General features: G+C 45.8%; 1 pseudogene; it reads left to right on the top strand.

Moving 5' to 3' along the window:
- The first annotated feature begins 1773 nt into the window (after window positions 1–1773).
- Window positions 1774–9625, top strand: LOC111828036 (annotated as a pseudogene).
- The last annotated feature ends 5670 nt before the right edge of the window (window positions 9626–15295 follow it).

Here is a 15295-nt window from a genome sequence, read left to right on the forward strand (position 1 = left end):
GAGGCTGTCCTTCTAGAACAGCGGTTCTCAACCTGTGGGTCACGACCCCTTTGGGGGTCGAACAACCCTTTCACAGGGGTCGCCTAAGACCATCGGAAAACACATATATAATTACATATTGTTTTTGTGATTAATCACTATGCTTTAATTATGTTCAATTTGTAACCATGAAATTGGGGGTCACCACAACATGAGGAACTGTATTAAAGGGTCGTGGCATGAGGAAGGTTGAGAACCACTGTTCTAGAAGGACAGTGTTTCTCAGAGGTCCTCTTATACCCCACCCAGAGCCTTACGCCCAACAGTTGCTCAGTGAATGACTGCTGGGTGAGCAGCCTTTAGCCTGGAGGCAGGCCTGCTGCCCTGCCCCGTGCTTTGTTTTTGGTAAGCCCCTCAGATCTCTGCTCGGCTAAATGAGGAACCAGGGTAAACAGGTCAAGATTAATTAAACTGCTGCATGAACTTCAAAAGACCCAGCTCTTATAGTCATTGATGACGGGAGTCACCAAAGACATTCCTGAGACAAAAAAAAAAAAAAAAAGACTTATTGGCGATGGCACAGGAGCAAAGGCAAGCAGAGAGAGGCAGCTTATGCCTTCTACATGCAGAGGACACCGCTCAGCTGCCTTTACTCAGGCCGCTCATGACAGCCCTTTATAAGGGCAGTGGAGGAGGGGGGAAAAACAGAGGATGTCCCGCACTAAAATGCAAAACCTCAAAATTTCCCTCCAATGTCTGATCTTGGAAGCTGCTGCCGGCTTCAGAAAAACCAACAACAAGAGAATAAACCAAAGACGAGGCAGGCATGGGACCCAGGGCACAGGAAATCCAACAAAGGAGAGCCATAGAGGGAATTCCCAGGATGTAGGCCATGGGAATCCCAGGGACGGCTACACAACCATCTTCTGGGTGACCAGTCCCGATGGGACCACAGCAATCAGGGCTGCAGGAGAGGCAAAACCAACCAACCAACCAACCAACAACAATAACCTGAGTCATTACCCAGTGGGTTTTACAGTTCTGAGAAGAATATTTGAAATGTGATAGTTATATAGCAAACTATAGTAAACTAGAGTAACGGGGGGGGGGGGTAGGGGGGGCGCCACACACACACACACACACACACACACACACACAAAATTATTAACTCCAAAAAAACACACACAAAGTTACACCAGAATTGCAAGCCATCATCAGGGTATGGCCTGTGTGACCCAGTTAGTTGAGAAGAGTGACAACCATAATAATGTAAACCTTGATCTAAGCAATAATCGTGATGTAACTATAATGCAAAAAATGTAGAGATGGGAAGTAGGGAGGAAAGGAAAGGGGTGGGAGAGAATAAGAGAACAAAATCTTCACCCTTCACAGTAGGAAGTCAAAAAGGTTTTTCATGGACTAAAAATACGAAGCAGTAGTATATGCATGTTATTTCGAAATCACTCACAGAAATTCAGAAATATTCAAAGGTGACTAGCAATCAGGAATGGCCAAGGGTGGAATGGAGGAACGTTCTTTTTCATAAGCCATGAAGTACTCTTTGCCTTTTCATAAACACATACATGCATTATTTTGACTAAAAAATGTTATATGTACTGCTGAACAGAAGCCCCTTTCTCCAGGTGTTCCAGCAGATTCTCTGGGTCCTGCGGGAAAGCATCCTGTTAGGCCACAGAGAGACCCCACAGGCTCCCTGCAGAAGACAGTGGACACGTGGAGGGGGTCTCCGTCTGGGGTGGCTGCTCTGGGGGCCATCCAGGATCCGGGCTAGGGATGGCTGGGAACACAGCACGGGGATCACTCCAGGAGACACGCTGTGAGGAAGAACCAGCAGCCTTCACCACCCCCACAACCGAAAATAACTCTCAGGTGGCACCCGAGGGCGATGAGGAGGTGGGCGTTACAGAGATGGCAGACACAGTAACCAGGGTGACACTTCCGAGATGCCCCGATTCTCTCCCAGACACAGGCGGGTACTGTAACCTTCAGGAGAGGCACTGGGCATCCTACTTGCATTTCCTCCAATAAGGAGCTGCTGGGGCAAAACAAGCTAACAACAAGCCGTGCATATACCTGGCATCTGTGCCAGGTACCGAACATCTGGTTTTATGTTGATGAACGTGGACCGACTTCAGATTTCTCTGCACCCAAAGAGGTCGACGCTCATGGTTTCAACCGTTTTCCTAATGGACCAAAAAAAAAAAAAAAAAAAAATCCACGGGAATTTCAAAGCCAAAGGGCTATGTCAGACAAGGTTAAATATCTGAAGGAACAGAGCTATGTTCCCTTGAGTACGGGACATCAAGCCAAGCTTTGAAACCAAGACCAGCTCTTTAAGAAGCTTTCAGGACAAAATTCTTGAGATATACCGGTGCACTTTCCACATGTCTGAAAGGGCAAAACTGAAACCCGGGCTGGGAGTGCTCTTATCCAAGGTTACAATATCTCTACACTCCACTGCGCGTTTAAAATAACTTCAAAAGGGCCGCCCGCTTCTAAGTGGGTTACTGTTACACAAGGAGCCAAACACAGAACTAATAGGAGGAGAGACATTTCACTCTGTAATATTATCTCATCCAAAAATTCCTGGGGATTTAAAAGGGAAACTTCCTTCCTTTTGTCCCTTTGCCGCTGTTGGCCGGGGTAGGGTGTCACTATGGGACAGGGTTTCACATGGAACAACAGCCCCAGACCTTAAAAGGTGTGGTGGCTCGAATCAAGACGTGTAATTTATGTGAAGGAATGGAAAAGGATCGCTCCACCCATTTTTCTCTTGAATCATAGGGGTTATTTTTTTCTTTCTTCTAGGCACAAAGAAACAGACAACTCTTTTGCTCCTTGAACAAACAGCCTGAACGTTTTTTCTGGATCCCGAATCCGGAAGTACCTGAATACGGTTTCCTCCCCTGTCATCATAGCCGTGGGGGCAGACACTGCCCCAGACCCAGAAAAGGGGCTGGATGCGGCCGCTGTTTGCTGGAAACATCCCAATGGGAATTGCCTGGGGATTAAACCAGCATTTCTTTGCAGGGGGCTCTGGTTTTCAGGACACTAAGCTGGACTCTCCCACAGTGGGTGTCACCTTTTAGAGAAAAGCCAAGAACGGCTTCCATCCTATTTGGTTCCTCTGTATCAAAGGAAAAACCAAGAAGCTGCCTGTCAGAACCCGGGTGTATCAGCAAGTATTTCAAATCCACCTTCTCACTTGACCATCTCCCATCCCCCGGAACTTCATTTTTGCCAGATAGTGACATGGAAACTTGGATTTGGCCCTGTGTATATCTCATGTCTGACTTTACAAACCTTCACTTAGAACTTCCATTTCTAATTTTAAATAGGTTAGGAGATGTTTTGTAGGTTAGTTTTTTTTTGTTTGTGGTTTTTTTTGGGGTGGGGGTGGGGGGAATCTAATAGACTATAGAAAAGTGTCTGAAAACATTAAGCAAAATTTGATTCTAAATCCATTCTAAAAGTGACTCATATGGCTACCAGATGACAAGTATTGATTTGTACATAGATTTTCACTGACATAGTTTCACTACAAATTGCAAGGCAACTTAATAAAGGACACTTGATTATTCTTGTTTCTAAAAGGTGAGGGCTAGGTGCTTACACACACCAATGAGTTATTAAATTAAGAAGAAGTATGCTGGAGGGGAAAGGTAAAAGTGGAATCCTCACTCTTCCAGATTTAAAAAAGCATACCATAAAACAACCAGTCCATAAAACTACACGGTGCTGGTCTGAAACCAGAAAAATACAACAAGTGGAAGAGAAATTCCAAAAAAATAAATTTCCATTTTTATAAGCTCTTAGGATGACACAAACCAGGACTAACATATGGATAGCTAAAGGATTCATTGAATACATTCTGTGGGGACAGGTGGTTAGCATTGCAGAGAAAAGATCAGTCTGGCCATCCATAAGTTGTTCTGAGAAATGATGAGGCAACAGGAGTTGAGGATTCTTGTAGGTCAATTATCCTGCTCGATAGCAACAAAAGGCATAATAAGAACAGTGTGTTTTTAAAACTTCTTCGGGGATCAGTCACAGAAAAGAATGAGATATAGAAATAAATAGTTTACAGTAAGGAAACAGACAAACCATCAGCCTTGCTGCTGATTAAAGCACAGCAAGATCACCAGAGTAAATCAACTGCCAACCCCGCTGCGGAGGGCTGCAGGGAAAGGTGCCTGTGAGCGCACCTGGCTGGGCTGCAAAGAGGCTCAATTTGGGTGGAACTGGTCAGGCAACATGCGACAAAGCCCAAGATACTTAGGGCCTCCTTTCCCCAATAATTCCATTTTTAGAACAGATTCTGAGGAAGTCACCTAAAACAAAGAAGAAACTTTACACGATAAAATCTTAAGCAGTCTTCTTCCAAACCATAGAAACTTAGAAAGAAAAATGCCGAAAACGACATAAATCAATGTACATAATTTATGGGATATGTAATCACAAGAAGATAACGAAGACACCACTGCATAAAAAGTAACATCCACATGAAATGTAGAGAAAAGTTTATGTGTGAAACAATACCTATTTTAAAATATCATTTGCAGGTGGGCGAGAACCGAAAGAAGCGAGGAATTTGAAAAGTTAATGGGGCCGAAACCGGTTTGGCTCAGTGGATAGAGCGTCGACCTGCAGACTGAGGGGTCCCAGGTTCGATTCCGGTCAAGGGCATGTACCTGGGTTGTGGGCACATCCCCAGTAGGAGATGTGCAGGAGGCAGCTGATCGATGTTTCTCTCTCATCGATGTTTCTAACTCTCTATCCTTCTCCCTTCCTCTCTGTAAAAAATCAATAAAATATATTTTTTTTAAAAAGAAAAGAAAAGTTAACGGGGTTAGAGAAGTAAGGATCATGAGAGATTTTTCTTTTGCGGATTCCTGTTTTCATTCAAGCCAACATCTGCTGAGCCTGAGTTAGACACTGGATAAGAAAAGGTAATTAAGGCCTGAGTCTTCCCTTGTCGAATTGTTGTTTGATCAAGATTTGGAAAATCAATTCTAAAATGTATGTGCATTTGCGGACACAACAGGGGACTGAAATTTGAAGGTCACCAGGGCTTTTTCCTACAAATCAGCTCTATGCATAACACAACTGGAAAGTAACCAATGGCAGTTCTAGGTGGAAACATGCCTCCTCAAACAGATGTGCTCCTTTCCCACAACACATCTGTAACCGGCGTCCACCAGGGCCGAGCAAGCGCACCGCCGAGCAAGCTCTCCGTAGGAGCTGGAAAGCCAGGCGCCAGGAGCATGTGCCAGATGCGACAGCAAGTACAGGCTTCCTGCACAGGCTCGGCAAGAAAACCCAGGAGAAAGGTCGAAAGCAGCACAGGGTGGAATCAACAATAAATACGATTTTAATTGACGATGGCAGCAGTTTCGCTCTGGTTACCCTAACCCTCTGAACGTGCTCAAGAGGACCACCTGATCATAGAAACACTTTATGAGGCTACACCATCATTTCGTTTCATTTCTCCCGCACATACAAAACAGGCCTACAAAAACACTCAGAACAGAACGCAGCCCCGGGGTTCAGTTTCTTCATCCATAAAACAGAGATGGCGCCTGCACCACCTGAGTGAGGTGGCACAAGGCAACGAACTTAATGAGTAAGAGGGATAGACAGACTGGGGCAGACAGCCTAAGAGGGGAAGGGCTACAGCTGGAGGCCCAATGCCACCAGGAATAGAGTAAAAACTGAACTAGCCCATTCAACATCCCCAAGACCATGTAATCAAGCAAGAAACCCATCGTAATGAAGGCAGGAAAGCAGGGCACGGTGATGATGATCCAGAGAGGGCGAGAACTGCCAGGGAGGGGAAGGGCTCCTTGGGTTCCTTGAGGACGCACCAGCTACACCCACAGGCTACAGATTCACCCCATCCCATCCCTGCTTTTCTGTAATTGCCCTGGTGAGCTTCCAAACCAGAGCGCTTCAGGAAGGGACACTTGATGAAAATCACCTGATTAAATATTCTTGCGTAGCCTGTTAATAGCAGGGGAAGTGGGGAGCGGGAGGGGAGAAAACCACAGGCCCAGGCATTAAAAGCGATAAATTATATGCTGGGCTGTGCCACCCTGTATGACCTTGGGCAAGTCGCATGAGGGCCCCCTTCTCTCTGATCCCGAGGAGCAAGGGGAATGCCTGCCACCTGCCTACCCCGTGGGGGTTTGGGGAGGATTAATGAGATGGTGTCTGAGCTCTGCTTCAGGCTCCTTGGAGACAGTCACTGTATGTCAGGAATTATGGGCACGAGCTAGGACAGCTTCTGGCCCATTCCTCACCTCATTAAGCTACCTAGATTTTATTAGGTCTGCTATGAAAGTTCTTGCTCCAAGGAGAGTGGGCTGGGGAGGTCACAACCCAGGCTGGGTCTGGCCTGGCCGATCTAGTTATAGCCACTCCTTAAACCCACACTTGTCAACAAGAGGGCACCTTGAAAGTTCAGCACGGTGCCCGACATCTGATGCCAGAGATGAATGACTAAAAATGTCCTCTGGACTTTTTGTTTATAATTGAGATCTTTTGTTTCGTGTTACCATTCCCTACCCCCACTCCTACCCCTAACATTCTAGGGCACTGGGGTGGCGTGGGTACGCAGGGGACAAACTCCTGGAGTCTTCAGCTACTCAGTTCTTAGGTGTCAGACTATGGTGATGGACAGGTGTTTGCTGTGTCTAACTTCAAAGAAACCAGGTGGGTCTCAGTTCACCTACAAAGAAACTATATTTATGGCGTTTCTAAGTGAAGGCAAGGCCATGTTGTATGAGTGTATATAATAGATACAAAAACTATACTCCATGTGGGTCTCCAACTTCAAGGTCTTTATTCAGTTGGGTGAACTTGACATTTATTCCTAGAAAGCTTACTAGCCTTGGGATATACCAGGAGAGAAGTCAGAAAAGGGGGCCCAAGAGCTTCAGGTCAAAAGATGAGAGACCGTGTGCCTGTGGGCCAGAGAGGAGAGGGGAGCAGCGCGGCCATGCCACCCTATAGGCATCCACACGGGCCATGAAGGCAAAGGTTTGGACAAATGTGATTCTTGGTGAACAGAAAAGGACTGGAGGGAAGGCGAGATCTGGAGATGCACTTCAAGGCCATCTCCCTCTCGCCTCCCCGTCTCACCTGGGAGGCTGTCCTGAGAAATTTCTCATCACCTCCCGGTTCTGATGAGGAGGAAACTTCTGTCCTACCCCCCTCAGAAGAGCTTAGCCATCACCTAGCAGCAGGGCATCCCGCAGTTCACACTGCACCCCTCCTGCTTCAGTGTCACACTTCCTTGGTGTGTGGGGCAAAGACCCTGGGGATCTGGCACCTTCGGCTGCTCTCCCTTTTACTTCTATGTAAGTAATGCGTTGTCTGAATCTAAAGGTGGCTCACGGTACCTTTACCAGCTGCATCGCTCAGGCCCTGGCCCTGGCCTTAGTTTACCTTGTCATGTGTGCTTGACTAAAGGATGCATCTACCTCACTCTGATTGCACCAAAGCTTTAGGTCCAGAGGACTTCCCAGGACCTGTCAAAAGAGAATGCAGGGGAATCCAGCGGAATCCTGGGTAATGAGCAAAGCCGTAAGCCATGCGGACCAATGCCTCCTTGACATGGATGAACTCTTTCCATCTCAGTTTTATCATCCACACATAAGGAGTCCAATGCTGACATTACAAGGCTGTCGTGAGGGTTAGAGACAGCACATGTTGCAAAGCAATGCCTGGCACTAAAACACCAGTGAGAGTAATAATAGCCACTAACACTTGTGGGCTTGCTGTGTTCTATGCGCTAGTTTACTAGTTTCACAGGCGTTCTTAGTATTCCTGGTTTATAGATGAGGAAGGCAAGATAGAGAGGTTCAGTGAATTGCTCAAGGTCACAGACAAACAGGTAGCAGAGCTGGGATGTAAGCCCAAGCAGCCTGTGAGCATGGCTCTTCACCACCCTGCCACAGTAGACATCAGATATAGGGTGGGGCAAAAGCAGTTTACAGTTGTCCGAATGGAAAATAATGCAATAAATAATAACACAAGAATAAACTCTGTGTTTTGCATACTCACAACTATAAAGCTACTTTTTGTTTTTTAATCCTCACCCAAGGAGTGAAGATCTTTTTTTCCATTGATTTTTACAGAGAAGGGAAGGGAGGGAGAAGAAGGAAGTGGAGGGGGGTGGGGGAGAGAAACATCGACTTGGTTGCCTCCCACTTGAGCCCCAAACAGGGCCGGGGATTGAACCTGCAACTGAGGTATGTGCCCTTAACCAGGAATCGAACCCACGACCCTTTGGTCCGTGGGCCAATGCTCTAGCCACTGAGCCAAACCAGCCAGGGCTATGAACCTACTTATGCCACACCCTGTAGGCCTATTACTTTCTTGCTTCTAAAAACAAAGTAATACGTTTTACCCAACCAAGTGCTAATTATGGTCCCTGTCCCAATATCTCTTCGGTTATTGGGTTGAGCTTGAGTAAAACAAAAACCAATGAGACAAAGAGAAAGGATCTAGATAACAAGGAATTCTAGAAGTGATGGATGATCCAATCTGGGGGGTGGCAGTGTATACACACGAGGTTCACAGTTAAGGGGAAGCCCAAACTAAGCTTCATGACCCCCTGCCACCCTAACGCTAACCCTGGGAGTGGAAGAAATGGCTGAAGGGAGTCTAAGGCAATACATACATACATACATGCATGCATGCATACACACATACACATAAGATACATTACTGAGCAAAATCAGAAAGAGTCCAAACCAGTGTATTAAAACCAGCTTTTCATCAGTTCATTTCATCTCATTAAAACTTGATTTGACTTAGTATTTTGAAAAAAGGAACACAAATTTACACCAAGTATAATATACAGGGTGTAGCAAAATACTTTAAAATGTTCCAACTTGCCGAAACCGGTTTGGCTCAGTGGATAGAGCGTCGGCCTGTGGACTGAAAGGTCCCGGGTTTGATTCCGGTCAAGGGCATGTGCCTGGGTTGTGGGCACATTCCCAGTGGGGGATGTGCAGGAGGCAGCTGATCGATGTTTCTCTCTCATCGATGTTTCTAACTCTCTATCTCTCTCCCTTCCTCTCTGTAAAAAATCAATAAAATATATTTAAAAATAAAAAAAAATAAAATAAAAAAAATAAAATGTTCCAACTTCAAAAAATGTAATCCACAGATCTGCTTCCGGGGCTGTGGCCATCACACTCCTCAGCCCGGTAGGCTCTCCAAGCTGTGCCCAGGACCAGTCCCCAAACCCTACCTTCCCCAAGTTGCAGCTGCCCTCACCTCGCTGCCGGAAGCCAGCACCCTCAGCCCACCTCCTCAGCCAGCCATGCGGGAGCATCTGCGCTGGCTGCCCATGCAAATGGATTAGAAGGGCCAGAAGCTGGCTGCACAGATGTCTCAGGGAATTAGCCTTTTTTCGGCAACGGTTGGAGTTATCTATGGGTACGTGGCTGAACAGTTCATGTGGACTGTCTATACAGTTATGGCCGAATTTGCTTTTTCGTGTTTGCTGACGCTTCCTCCATGGCATCCCCTCCAGTGGTTACCCGTTCAAACCTCAGGCACAGAAGACAAGAAACCACGGGAGAGAAAAATTAAGAGTCATGCTAAAAATAACTGATGGGGGCCTGGCCAGCGTGGCTCCGTGGTTGAGCATCTACCTATGAACCAGGAGGTCACAGTTTGATTTCTGGTCAGGCAGGGCTTGATCCCCAGTGTGGGGTATGCAGGAGGCAGCCAATCAATGACTCTCTCTCATCGCTGATGTTTCTATATCTCTCTGCTTCTCCCTTCCTCTCTGAAAGCAATAAAAATATATTTTTAAAAAATTGATCGGGGGGGTTCATGATTCAGCTTTACCATTGCACCTGCTTTCATATCGTGTGAGATGAGCTAAATTTTCATACCCAAAACGTGAGCTAAAAACCACCAATGCTCTTACGGTACAGCTGTGTATAAATTTTGTTCTCTTTATATTTCCACTTTTCAGTTGGGCTTTGACTTAGACATATTTTAGACCTCTTCATAATCTCTCTCTGAAGCGAAGAACAGAAAATACAAGAATGCAAAGTTTCTTTCAAGTCTACAAAAATAATGAATATAAGCCTCATAAGCGGTAGTACAACTTAATCATCAAAGTTTTGTAATTCACTATTATGAAGCTGTTTTAATATTTTCAATTAAAACGCACAGTGGGAAAAATTTTAATTCATAAAAATGGTGATCTCTTGTTCCCCCCTCGACCCCAAAAGGAACACCATTAGCTGAGATAAGGAAGAATAATAGAATAGGTTTGTTTTGGAATAAGTTCCGTTTTAAACATTAAAATGAAGAGTAGGCCTTCTTACCTGACTACAAAGACACAAAACAGACTGAGGACTATTATCCAGAATATAAAAAGAATTCTTAAAGTTCAATAATAGGAACAGAAATAGGTTAAAAAAAATTGAACAGGGACTTCACAAAGAAGAGACAGAGAAGGCAAATAAACACATGAAAAGACTCTCAACGTTAGACATTAGAGAAATGAAAAATATAACAAGAAGAAGATACTGCCCACAAGAATGGATGAAACTAAAAGACTGATAATGCAAAGTGTCAGCCAACTCGTGCAACAACAGGAACTCTCATACGCTGCGTTTGGGAGGGCAATGTGGCCCGGTCACTATGGAAAACAGTTTGGCAGTTTTTTATAAAGTAAAACATACACTTTCCAGGTGACCCAGCTATTCCACCCCTAGGTATTTACACAAGAGAAATGAAAACATTTGTCCACACAAATCTTGTACTCAAATAGGCACAGCAGCTTTATTTGTAAAAGCCAAAAAGTGGAAACAACCCAATGTTCATCAATAAGTAAATGAATACATTAAATGTGGTGCATCATACAAAGGAATGCTACTCAGCAAGAAAAAGCAACAGAACACTGAAACATGCTACACAACGTGAATGAACCTCAAAAACATCATGCTGAATAAAATAACCCGACTTCCCCCCCTTCTCTCAAAAAGGGTACATAATCCCTGTTTACATTTATATAGAATTCCAGACAATCTAAACTTATCTATAGCAACAGAAGGCAGATCAGTGCTGTTTACGGCTGGGGTGGAGGAAGAGATGGACGGCCAAAGGACAAGAAACTTTCAGGGGCGATGAAGTTCTGGATCTTAATTGTGGTGTTGATTTCACAGATAGATACACCTCTCAGGACTCCTTACACTGAACCCTAATTTATTATATGGAAATACCTCATATAAGTGTTTGTTTAAAAAAAAAAAGAAGTTGATGAATTCAGGGCAAGCACAAAGACAGCATTCTAAAACGAGGGTCAACTTTACCATGGAGCAATACAACCCACCAAAAGTCACAAGCATCCCAGGGCTAACCACTAGCTCATTACCAACAGCCTATGTAGATGTATTTTAATTCATAAATACATGATGCACCTACGGGGCGGGGGGGGGGGGGACTTTCCTTTTCTGATTCAGATCTAGCTCAGAACTGGGTCATGGACAACTCAATATGAGACAATAAGCCCAATAATATCCATGGAAACCCAATACAAGACAATGCCTTCTCTAGACAGCTAGTCTGAACATGGTTCTTCCCCAAGTTTCATAAATCCTAATTTTGGTAGAACAGCATAATGACTAAAACCTAGAGCAGAGCCCTTGGGCTGTCTTACCATCCAGTCAGAGGCAACGTACCTGCTGAGACATACAAGGGCCCTCCTTGCCTCGCCCCTCTGATATTCACAGTATAAGCCACTGAGCATAGACTGACTTAACTTGATGCAGCACTTGAACTCGGAGCAGTCCCTTACCTGTCACGGCGTTTTATTCTTGCAGACCCAAAGAACTTACAAACTGAATAACATTCTTAAGGGTAGAGGCAGCAACATGGCGCTCATTCCTTCATGTAGGAGCTTTCCTGGCTGCAGCTGTCCTCCCTCCATGCCTCCCCAGTACAGGCATGTATCTTCCCACTTAAGGCGCTGATCCATCCACATGTGACCATGTAAATATGCACCGCTAATGGCACATGTAGCACGCCACGTATAAATATGGAACAAACGCTAACACCTGGTCCTAGATTCTATGGTGGCATGCTGCCCAGCCACAGGAGCACCAGCACAAGACTTGGTAGAACAGGTAAAGTTGGCGGTTTCCCCTCTCTGCGAAAAACAAGTGAGATGAACCAGAGAAGGTAAGAACATGACCACAGATGGCATCATCACATCCCTCCGCACTCCAAGCCTACTTTGTAAGGTCAGAGGTTATCGAGAAATTAGAGGTTAGAGATTACAAAGGGTCAGAGGTTATGGAGAGATCAGCGTTACCCAGCAGAACCTTCTACAATGATGGTGATGTTCTAAAATTCTGCCCTGACAATCTAGGACAGTGATGGCGAACCTATGACACTCGTTTTTTTGGTCGATTTTTCTTTGTTAAATGGCATTTAAATATATAAAATAAATATCAAAAATAGAAGTCTTTGTTTTACTATGGTTGCAAATATCAAAAAATTTCTATATGTGACATGGCACCAGAGTTACAAGTTAGGGTTTTTCAAAATGCTGACACGCCGAGCTCAAAAGGTTCGCCATCACTGGCCTAGGAGCCAAGAACCGCACGTGGCTACTGAAACTGGGGGACTGAATTTTAAGTTTTAATTCATTTTAATTCATGTAAATGTAAGTAGTCGCATCTGGCTAGGGACTGCTATGTTGACTTTAGATTCTGAAATCTATTACATCCCTACAATCTCAAGGAAGGAAGAAAAAGCCCCTGCCCTTTTCAAGTTATCTTAAAAGAAACCAATTAAAGTGAGGACCTGCTCAAATCTAGATTTTTTTTTTAAGTGTTTGATGCTATAGGTTACAGGGGAAATGTTGTTTTAGGAAGATTTTGTTTTAATAGCACCATGCAGTGCAGAACAAAACAAAACACAGCAGGAAACCAGTAATGAAGGTGCTCTGGGGTCAGAGAGCAGTGGGTGGTCAGGTGACACAGGAAACTCGAGATAGCAAGGGGTCAGCAGCTCAGGCTACCACCAATCTCACTGTGTCCTCTTGAGCAAATAACTTTTTCCCTCTGGACCTCCGTGTCTCAACAACGCAGAGGATTTAACCACCTGCCCCATCGAATTCACAGAAAAGGTAAAGAACGCTGAAGGGTATCAAATGCTACCTCAGAGCAAGATGTCATCATAATCTCACCTAAATCCCTTGCCGTTCTTTATGCCCCGTTTCCTGGCCACACCCATTCTTTGTAGTCCACCTCTAGCCTCAGTGCCCCTCTGTGATCTTTCCAGAATCCTTCAGCTTTCGCTGTCTCTGCTCCCACCTCTAAACACCTACCTGGTTTGGGCTCTTCTAAGCTCAACTGTTGCATGTGTATTCTCTCCCAAGTTGGAAGCGGGGGGGGGGGGGTCAGTCACTGGCTCTGGATCAAATGAGATAATGCATGTCCAACGGCAAACTCTTCCATCACAAAAAATAAGCGGCAGCGTCATAAAGTGAAGGGAGACAATGCACTCATGTGAGTCACCAGGCCGAAGCCAAGAGTGATATTGTCCTCTATACTTAGAGTGACTGGGAACGGCCACAGAAAAGGGGCGGATGGGAAATCCTGACCATGGACTGGCAGGGGAACCCTCCAGGGGGGGGGGGGGGTTGGCGCAAGGAGGAGCCTGGCAGGCAGTGGGCTCTGCCATGGTCTGGATGTTTTGTGCCCCACCCCCCCGATTCCTATATTGAAATCCTAACCCCCAAAGGTGATGGTATTAGGTGGGGCCTCTGGGGGGGAGGGGGGTGCTTAAGTCGTGAGAATGGACCCCTCATGAACGGGATTAGTGGCTTTATTATAAAAGAGGCTCCACAGAGCTCCCCAGCCTCTTCTGCCATGTGAAGACACCACCAGAAGTCTGCCACCTGGAAGAGGGCCCTCACCCAACCACGCTGGCACCCTCATCGCAGACTTCCTGCCTCCAGAACGGTAAGCACTACATTTCTGTTGTTTATAAGCTAACCAGCCTGTGGCATTTTGTCATAGCGGCCCCGCAGGAGCTAAAACTCTGAAGGACAACGTAGGCTCCACTAGGCTCCACCCAGAACAGAAAACACCCTGATTTCAGAAGAGACAGCAAGGCGGGCCCAAAGGTGAGCACGCTGCAATTTCCTTCTAACCAAGCCGCTGAATTATCTCTTTTCATTATTTTTTAAAAATTTATCTTTATTGTTGAAAGTATTACAGGTGTCTCCTTTTTTATCCCCGTTCCCCCACCACCACCAGGCCTTCACCACACTATTGTCTGTGCCCATGAGTTATGCATATAGGATATCCGTCCTTTGGTGAATCTCTAAGAGGTATGACAGTCAGAGGGCAAAGCATGCATCCACCTGCCTCGTTCCACAGCTAAGGGGTCACTACCCATGGGGAGCCTTGTTGCCGCTGGGCCAGAGGCTCATGGAAGAGGGCTTCCTACTACCTGCAAGAAGACCAGCTTGGATTTTCTTGTTTCTAAGCTCTAGCTTTACAATAACATCAGAATCCTCACCCCAGTGGCTGCAAGACGAACCTGAGAAGCAACTCAACCCTCCCTTGGAAAGGATAGGACAGTGAGGACACAAAAGGTCATGTTCACAAACACTTGTGATCGGTGAGAAATTCCCAAGGAGTGCTCTCTCTCTCCTCCAGGGTGTGGCCTTCTCCGGTGATGAGGCTGGCTCTCCCTTCACCAAGCTCCCCGAGTACCATCTAGTCCTTGCTGTGAGATGCGAGGACAGAATGTGCCAGACGCAATTCATTCCGTTTTGAACGGACAGAAGCTTGTTGACCTTGAGCTAAGAAAGAAGCCAAACTGGGAAATCTGCCAAGTAAAGGAAACTGGGTGAATTGGTACCCAAAGAGGATAGCAGAACCAAAGACGGCCTGAGGCTCCTGGTGTCCTCTGTGTCCCACAGGGCCACTCGGATATCCTCTCCCCCTGTGAGTGGGGCCCACTGTAGGGTGGACGGTCTTTACAGCTCTTAACACGGGTCATTTCTGCTGCATCCTTGGTGAACTGTACAAGGCAGAGCTGACTGACGCTGTGTGATAAGGAGGAGCCTGGGCTCAGGAGGTCACACACCCAAAGTCACCAGGACCCACGTTCAAGCCACCCCTCTGCCCCCACTATGCTCCTGAGTCACATATCTTATACCTTTCTCAGTAGGAAAAGTTAATGACTTTTTCATCATTCTCTGGATTTGAGGGACACAACAGTAAACCAACTGTCTGATACATCTCTA

This window comes from Myotis lucifugus, unplaced genomic scaffold, assembly GCF_000147115.1.
Source record: "Myotis lucifugus unplaced genomic scaffold, Myoluc2.0 scaffold_269, whole genome shotgun sequence".
Lineage (NCBI taxonomy): Eukaryota > Metazoa > Chordata > Mammalia > Chiroptera > Vespertilionidae > Myotis > Myotis lucifugus.